Source organism: Echinops telfairi, unplaced genomic scaffold, assembly GCF_000313985.2.
Source record: "Echinops telfairi isolate 266 unplaced genomic scaffold, ASM31398v2 ScPeMD7_7409;HRSCAF=8447, whole genome shotgun sequence".
NCBI lineage: Eukaryota > Metazoa > Chordata > Mammalia > Afrosoricida > Tenrecidae > Echinops > Echinops telfairi.
This window is the reverse complement of record NW_022111309.1, coordinates 17,217,137-17,226,354: the sequence shown is the minus strand read 5'-3', so window position 1 is coordinate 17,226,354 and position 9,218 is coordinate 17,217,137. Positions and strand designations below refer to the sequence as shown.

Below are 9,218 nucleotides of genomic sequence, written 5' to 3'. Positions count from 1 at the left end.
ACACACTATGATGCCAACTGCAGGAAGAAAGCCAAATCAGTGGATGTGTAAACATCTCAGCACTGGCAGAGGTCTCCACGCGGCTGCTCCAGCACCCAGGGCTGCATCAGGGTAGGTCCATGTGGCTTCTCCTCAGGGATGTCTTGCAGGAAGTGATCCTTGCCAGCTAAAGCAGAGAACTGGCTAAGGCAGCTGCACCCTAGTCTGACCATCAGAAAGCAAGAGACCCAAGAACTAGAAAGGTGAAGTTCACTGAGTCATTTATCCCTCCGCCCTTCATTTAATCCCACATGTGTTTATCGGCCAGGTTGGCACAAAAAGTAACTACCTCAATAAGTCTTCCTCCAAGCCTGATACCACATTTCTCTTCACATAACTCAGCTTCTCTGATTATTTGCTCAGCAAACTGATTGAATAAATAGAGTGGATACAGCCCTGATGCACAGCTTTCTTGATTTAAAACCATACCGCATGCCCTTGTTCTGTTCAAACAACCCTTTGTTGTTCCATGTACAGGTTCCACAGAAGCACAATGAAGTGTTCTGGGACTCCCGTTCTTCTCAAGGCTATCCATAGTTGATGCCTTTGCAGAGTCAATAAACCCCAACATCTTTCTGGTGTTCTCTGCTTTCAACCAAGCCCCAGCTGACATCAGCAACGATATTCCTTGTTCCAGATCCTCTTCTGAATCGAGCCTGAATCTTAGTTAACATACTGCTGTCCACGAGAGCTAAAGCACAACCTTGACTATATTCCGCCCAAATTTAGAGACCATCTCAAGAACAGAGGCCCTGGTGGCTTAGTGGGTTATGTGTTTGGCTGCTAACCTCGAGCAGTTCAAAACAGTCAGTGCTTTGTGGGAGAAAGACAAGGCTTTCTGGAGCAGCTTGGTGAGAGAAAGACAAGACTTTCTGCTTCTGTAAAGATTTAGTCTCAGAAACCCATGCAGGCAGATCTACTCTGCCCTATAGGGTCACTATAAATCAGAATTGACAAGATGACAGTGAGCTAGCTAAAGGAAAAGGAGAAAAGACAAAGTAAAAGAGCTGTACAGATGTATGATGGTTGGATCAGAAAAAGAAAAATTTAAGTGTCTAGGCTGACATAAAACTAAAACTGAAACACACACACACCACCCCCCTGAACTACAAGTCTGTTCAGCTGTAGATTCCAAGCTTGCAAATATTAGTGGCAAGGTGGGGTCTAGGTGGCATACAGGGCATCACTCACTCTCACTGCCATCGAGTCGATGCCAACTCATAGCGACCCTAAAGGGCAGGGCAGAACTGCCCCTGTGCATTTCCAAGACTGTAACTCTTGACGGGAGTAGAAAGCCCGTCCATCTCAGGCGGAGGTCTCAAACTACTGAACTTGCTCATCAGAGCCCAATTTGTAACCACTAGGCTACCAGGGCTCCTCAAGGGGGGCGGGGTGCATGCCGATCAAAAAAAAAGGGAGACTGTTGCAGAAGGGAATGCGCAAACATCAATCCATTTCAGTATGGACATCTGCTCAGTTTGTCGTAGGTTGCGGGGACGTTCCTGGGCGTTGGTTACTTGCCAAAAGACCCCAAACCTGAGGCTAGCCAGACAGCCCTGACATGAATTTCCTCGGAGACCAGGAAGTGAACATAAACGCTCATCTTTTAAAACCAGGCTGCCCGTGGCGCGGACAACGGCCGCGCTACAAACGCGAAATGGGGTTAAAAGGCATTTCTCAGACAGGCGGCGGGAAATCGAGCGGCCCGCCGGGAGAGGGGCCCGTGAGAGCCCAGGCGCGCGCGGCGCGGCGCGGGACACGTCCACCTTCCAACCCGCAGAACATGCCAGAACGTCCATTAGGACAGAACAGTCCCGCTCTCACACACTCGAACCCTCCCCGGGGCCCAGCCCCACGCCGGGACGACGCCCCAAGCCCGGGGCTCCCTCACCTCCACCTCACCGCCGCGGCAAACTTCCGAACTGCCCGCTCACCCGAACGCAGCTCAACTTCCGTCGCCCGGGGCAACAGGTCCCGCCCCGCGCTCTTACTTCCGCCCCCGGGAACCCGCGGGCGGGCGGTACCATGAAGGCTAATGGGGCGGGGGGAGCCTTGGGAGTTTTCGGACGTTCCCATTTGGTCGCAGGGAGGTGCGACCCGGCGGAGCGCCCTTAAGGGACCACAAAGTGAGCAGGGGCGGGATAAGCAACTTGTCTTCACCCTGTTGCTCAAAGTCAAGGCGAAAGGGGCCAAGTCCAGTTTGGGGATTGGAATCATTTGGAAAGCAGAGGCGAGTTTTACTCCACCTGTGCCAGTGGGACAATACTGTAATCAGAGGCTTAACGGAGAATAATGAGAGGCAAACGATGAAATCAAGCCCCTGGACAAACACTGGACACCTTTTAAGATACTGTTACCATCATATCAACTCCAAAATACAAGTCAAGCACGTTATGCTTTCAATGAACACATCAAGGCAAAACTTGAAATAGGACTTCCCTTGTTTTCTTTTTTAAATCATTTTATTGGGGGCTCATACAACTCTTATCACAATCCATACATGCATCCAATTGTGTCAAGCACATTTGTACATTCGTTGCCCTCATCATTCTCAAAACATTTGCTCTCCACGTCAGCCCCTGGCATCAGTTCCTCATTTTTCCCCCTCCCTCCCTGCTCCCCTCTCCCTCATGAACCCTTGATAATTTATAAATTATTATTTTGTCATGTCTTACACTGTCCGACGTCTCCCTTCACCCACTTTTCTGTTGTCCGTCCCCCAGGGAGGAGGTTATATGTAGAATAGATCCTTATAATCGGTTCCCCCTTTCCACCCCACCCTCCCTCCACCCTCCCGGTATCGCCACTCTCACCACTGGTCCTGAAGGGGTCATCCGTCTTGGATTCCCTGTGTTTCCAGTTCCTATCTGTACCAGTGTACATCCTCTGGTCTAGCCAGATTTGTAAGGTAGAATTGGGATCATGATGGTGGGGGACACGGGGGAGGAAGCATTTAGGAACTAGAGGAAAGTTGTATGTTTCATTGTTGCTACACTGCACCCTGACTGGCTTGTCTCCTCCCAGCGACCCTTCTGTAAGGGGATGTCCGATTGCCTACAGTAGGGCAATACAGGCAATCTGGCCACAGACAGCAAACAGCAGCAGGGCAGGTCACCAACGGTCAGCCAGATGACAGGGTCCAACAGTCCCCAGTTCAAGTGATGTATACACCAGCAGTGTGGTGAAGCAGGTCTCAAAGGAACCTCAAACTACAGCGACACAGTCCATGGGTTGGGTGTCCCACAGGTAGTGTGGTTCTTAAGTTGAGGCAGAGAACTAGCTAAGGTAGCCACATGCTGGTCTGATCATCAGAGAGCAAGAGACAGAAAGACAAAGATCACCTAGCCACTTATCTCTTTGTCCTTCAATTAAACTGATACCTTAATAACCCCACATGTGCTTATTGGCCAGGTTGGCACAATAATCCCACCTATCACAGTGGGGGTCACCCCTTATTACATGGATGTACCATTAGCACAAATACATGTTACATTTGCAAAGGAAAAGAGGATCAAACTGTCTGGGCTTTTAATAACAACAGCGTTTCCTACCTGGCACGGGCTTCCTTCATAAGTGTCACATTTTATCTACATAATTCAAGACCTAGACTCTACGCGTGGTACATACACAGTAGTGATGTACAGATTCTAGAAAATATGATTAAAAATAGGTTGACAGTAGTGAAACTAAATGTTCTTCAAGACCTATTGTTGTAGACATTGGGTCATTTTGGGAAATTAGCTCTGTGTAATGAGCTTCAAGAAGCAGGAGCTATGAGTCTAACTAGAGGCTACGTCTTATAATTTAATGACTCTGTAACCAGCTAACCCTGAAACGTTACTTGTGCTTTCCTGTATAGCCGGAGAAACTAATTAACAGGGGCCTAAGGACAAATGCTCTTCTGCTAAACATCTTTCCAGGCTTTTGTTTCATCTTAAGGTAACACCTGGGAGCCTGTTCCTTAAATCCTTATGGTACAAAAGGACATCTAAGAGCAGACGGCCTGGGTGGACCACCTCCCTTCCATGAACCCTGAAGTGTGGATTCCAGGGGATGAAAATGGCTTTGACACTGGGGCCAGGCTCTTCCTGGCCTCTCCCAGCTTCCTCAGCTGCAGCACTCCCATCGGTGCCCCAGCCCACCCCGCCTTCCCTTTGTGCGTCCACCTCAAGATGCTCCCTGCCTGCTTCTTTTAAGGCCACATGCGATGATAACGGGACCCACACAAATAATCCAGAGTTGTAACAGTCTCCTCTCAGGAGGTTTCATTTCTTCACATATTTTTCCCGATTGGGAATTTGACCTGGTTGATTTGGGGAGAGGGGGGAATTCATTTTTCAGCCTACCATACAGGCATTGAGACTTTCCAAAGGAAAGGTATAGTCTGCAGCATTTCTCAAACTTAATGTAAAAACAACCTTAATTTCTCTCGCTCTCTAGCATTTTCTAGGATGGCTGGGAAGCTTTGTTGGATCACATCACTTGTCCTTGTGATTTCATATCGCCATGTAGAAGTGTCTCCTGTGAGCGTTCCTAAGACAGAAGCCAGGTTCATCCACCTGCGCAGCTGCAGTGCATAGCAGCTATTGTTGTTAGCTGCGATTGAATGAGCCCTGATGTAGCACAAAGAAAGGCAACATGGCCTGGTCCAGGTCCATGCACATGAGCAGTTGCAGGTCAAATGTTGAGCTCCATAAGGGTTCTGTTGACTGTGTGTTGGAAGTGAAAGACCAGGCCTTTCTTCTTAGTTCATTTTCTGAAATCTTCTCAGCATCAATGCAACACTCAAACGTCCGCTGGCAGATGGAAAGCAACTGCACATGAAGTGCACTGGGTGGGAATCTAGAGCAGGTCTCCTGCATAGAAAGTGAAAACCCCACTACTAAACCACCAATGCCCTCTGACACAGAGTAGTTACGCAATAGAGTGGCTGAAAGAATGTGCAGAAAGAAAAGGTGGAAGAGGAGAAAGTGGAGAAACAGGAGATAGGAAGTTTCTTGGCCAGAAAATGGTAAAAAGCAAATTCTTTTCTGTTAAAAGATTTTTTTCCATGAAATACCCAACTGCTATCTAGATTCTAACATAAACATTTTACTACGTTGATTTATCACATCATCCATGTCTCTGAAAGAGCCCTGGTAGTGCTATGGTTAAGGACTCAGCCTCTAACCCAAAGGTTGGAAGTTTAAACCTACCCAGGTTCCACGGTATCGAGGCCTGTCCACCTACTTCCGTACAGAGCACAGTCACACCAAGGTCAACTGGCAAAACCTAGTCCACAAAGGCAGTGTTCTACCGCGCACTGCGGTCAGGAGTAACTGAGGTCTTAGAAACTGGCCAACGGTTCACCAAAGCCCCTGGCCTGCAGGCATCCACCAAACATCCTCCCTACAGCCAAATGCCCAAGGAAGGTCAGTTCTGCCAGCGCAAGAGGCAGTGGAGGAGGAGCCCAAGAGGCGATCCACCGTGTGGTGCTCAAAGCCTGCGCCTGCAAAAGTGGAGCGCAAGCCAACAAAGGCCACAGAAAGGATAAATCTTCAGATTAAAAAAAGTGCAAAGCAAAAAAGGAAAAGGGGAGCAAGGGGAAAACAGGTGGAAGTAGTTAACCAAGAAACTAAAGAAAATGGAGAGGTGAAAAACGAGGAGAGCCCAGCCTCTGATGAAGCAGGAGAAAAAGAAGCCAGGTCTGATGACTGCTTATCTGCCATGTCTTATCAGTGGGCCCTGCATCTCCCTTCTTGTAAATCAGAGGAAGAGTTTTATCTACTATTTTGAAGATAAAATAGTAGATAAATACAAGTTTTATAGTAGCTCTAGAAACATTCTTAAGGAGAAAATCCCACTTCATCTCACTTTTTTAATGTAAAATTTTTTTTTAAGATGTGAAATCATAATTTACTGGTTGTTTATTTTTTGGCATAACTAGGAAATAGTAGGATGTTGAATTATGGAACCATTAGACGGTCTTGGGTGTTAATGTAACGTTCTATGGGATAGGGGATAGTTTTCGTATCCATAATACAAAACATTTTCTACTTCTGTACAGAGTCACAGTTTCAGGACCCCACAGGTGCAGTTCTACCCTGTCTGTGTTAGGCAGGGTTCTCTAGAGAAACAAAACCATGACACTTATGATTATATATATATATAATAGGTTTATACAGCGAGAAAGAATATAATGGCTAATTAATCCATACAGCAGTACAGCAGACTCAGTTCAACTCACTTTTGCGGAACAGTTAATATACTGAAAGTCCTCCAACTCACTTGGGCTGCTGGTCCAAGGTTCAAGGAAGCAGACAACAGAGTCTTCCCTCAGTTAAGACAGACAGAGTCAGCCCTGCCAGCAGCAGCAGCAGAGTGGGGCAGCTTATCTAAGCAGGCCCTGATGTGATCTTAAACTCAAGCAATGTGTGCAAGGCAACGTGATCCAACAGCCTCCAGCTCAAACAATGTCCACACCAGCAGTGTAGTGAAGGAGGTTTCAAAGGAGCCTCAAGCTCTAGCAACAGGATCCATGAGTTGGCTTGGCCTACAGGTAGTGCAGCACAGGGTTAAGGCCAAGAACTAGCTCAAGCAGTAGCATGCTGGTCTGATCACCAGGGAGGAAGCGATATGGGATGCTGGCCAAGGAAAATATTTGACCTGATGAAACTCTACCCACATATTCCTATCGAGGCCTGGTTGGCACAATAAACCCCAGTGAGGTTTTTTTTTTAATTGTTTTAGTGAGAATACAAAACATACTTAATAGCAATTTGGAGTCACTATCATGCATTTGTATGACTTGAACATTTGAAATGGTTTCTATGTTGTTTTATAGTATAATGCAATAGAACTAAAACCATTCCCTCATCCCTTGTCATTGCTTTTTCTGTCAGAACTGTGTGTTTTCTGTAACACACAGGGTTACTACGAGTCAGAATTGACTTGCATGATGTGACAGATTATCCACATTTGAAGATGTGGATAATTGATATCCTCTTACAGAACATTTGCCTCCAAATTTGTCACTGGAATTTAGAAAATAATTTTATGTGCTGTTTTAGGATTTTGGTACATGCATTAAGAATTGTGTACAATTTTTTTCATAATGTCTTTCTACTGCTCCTCAAAACAATAAAATACCAGTTAAGGGGGCACAGGCAGGAAGGGTAAGAATGCTGGTGAACAGCCACCTGAGGTGCAGCTACTGGTTTGTCCTGATCCAGAGGAACAAATAGTGCCCCGGACTAACGGACCACAAGAACATCAGCCCCGCCATCCTCAGAGCAGAAGAACTAGATGGTGCTGGGCTCTCACTCCCAACTGCTCTGAACGGTGATGGACGAGAAGGTCCAGGTAAAGTGGGAGGAAAATGCAGAACAAAACTCAAAATCATCAAAGAGACCGGGCTCCCTGGTCAGACAGAATCTGGTGGAACCCTGAAACTCTGACCCTTGGTCACCCTTCAAAACCAAAATTACTCGAGTCAGTGCTGAGTCAGCGAGACCCTGTAGGACACAGTAGGACAGAACTACCTCTGTGAGTTTCTGAGACTGTAACTCTTTACAGGAGTAGAAAGCCCCATCTTTCTCCCAAAGTCCAATCTGTAGTCACCACACCAGCAGGGCTCCTTGTCAACCTTCAGGCCTGAACCTAAACTCACCCCAGCCACACAAGAGGCAGGTCTGTAAAGGGGAACAATGGCGCTAGGGGTATAAACACCGTAGAAGAATCAGCCACTTGAGATCAAAAGGCCCCCATTTACACAAGGACCATGAGACTCAGAAGGGTTAGGAAAGTAAGTGTAGAAGGAACAGGACACACAGGGTGGAAGTGGAATAAAGGATGGTAAGTTGTAAGGATGGCAGTCAACACTATGAAACAAAATGTATATGAATTGGACGGAAAACATCTACTTTGTAATCTTTCATCCAATTCTCTCTCTCTCACACACACACACACACCTCTCACACACACACACACACACACACACACACACACACACACACACACACACACACACACACACACACACTTACAGTGAAGAAAGCCCTCTGGGGTCGTTCTCTGTCCCCTGACAAGGCAAAGGAAGCCTAAGAATCAGAGTCAATTCAACAACAAGTACATCTTCCATCTATCCCTCTAGTCAACCATGAATTGATCTATTTTATACTCTTTTTACATATGCCTGTGTATGAGCTTACAGTCATGTCTCACATTTTTAAATCTACTTAATTCTAAAGTCCCTGGATATGGGAGATTTTATTGTTAGTTTTCCTCCTCATTACTGTCCTCTCCAGCACCTCCCATTCCTCCCTGCAGGCAGACCCTCCTGTGGGGAATGAGTGCAACGCTTGGATGGATTCGAGCTTTTTAGATCATGAAGGCAGTTGCGGATCCTAGGTCCCAGGAGGCTGCATTCTAGTCTGGATGCTCTTAAGATTACCACTGTGTGGATTTAGGGAAAGGAACCCATGTGGCACGGCCGGGTAAGTGTTGTACTGCTAATTACAAGGTTGGCAGTTCAAACCCACCAGCCGCTCTGTGGGAGAAAGATCAGGCTGTCTGCTCCCCAAATTGGATTTTCCCAGTCGTTGGCAGAGGGCCCTTCGCTGGCCGGGGAGAATTGTTGCTGCCTGAAGAAGGGAGTCCATTGATCAGGCTGTTGGTCCCTTGAGCTGCACCCAGGGAGAATGGGGCGATGTCACCTTCGCCAGGGACCAGAGGGCAGTCATCATTACTGCAAACCCATTCCCCGGGCCGTCGTAGAGTGGCTGGGTGGTGCAGATGGTGAACACTCACTACTAAGTGAAGGGTGGATAGCTCAAGTCTACCCAAAGCTGCCTTGGAAGAAAGGCCTGGCGATCGACTTCTCAAAATCAGTCACGGAGAACCTTGGGGTGGTTTCTCCTCCGCCAGAAAGAAAAGAGCGCCGTTCTGTTCTGTCACCACTCATGGGGTCGCCAGGGTTCGGAGTAGACGCGGTTTGGCGTGGTTTGGGGCAGTCAACCCTGGGTGGCTTTTACTTCTTGAGGAGGGCAGCTTTGGGTGTTGAATGGACAGAGGGTTCTTGTAAGGTGACCAGACATCCCGCTTTTGGCGGGACAGTCTCGATTTTTAACAATTTGTCCCGCGTCCCGCGGTGTTTTTAAAAAGTCCCGATTTTTGGAAAGAATGCACGACAAGCTAGGGTA

The 9,218-nt window shown here is 47.3% G+C and overlaps 1 protein-coding gene across 2 annotated transcripts in view; it reads right to left on the bottom strand.

The window, feature by feature from the left end:
* Positions 1-1,982, bottom strand: part of FANCI (FA complementation group I) — a 94,358-nt gene extending 92,376 nt beyond the window's left edge. For both annotated transcript variants that reach the window (XM_045296512.1, XM_045296513.1), the window contains exon 1: positions 1,931-1,982. The gene's annotated coding sequence lies outside the window, so the exon portion shown is untranslated. The remainder of the gene's footprint in view (positions 1-1,930) is intronic.
* Between the last annotated feature and the right edge of the window lie 7,236 nt (positions 1,983-9,218).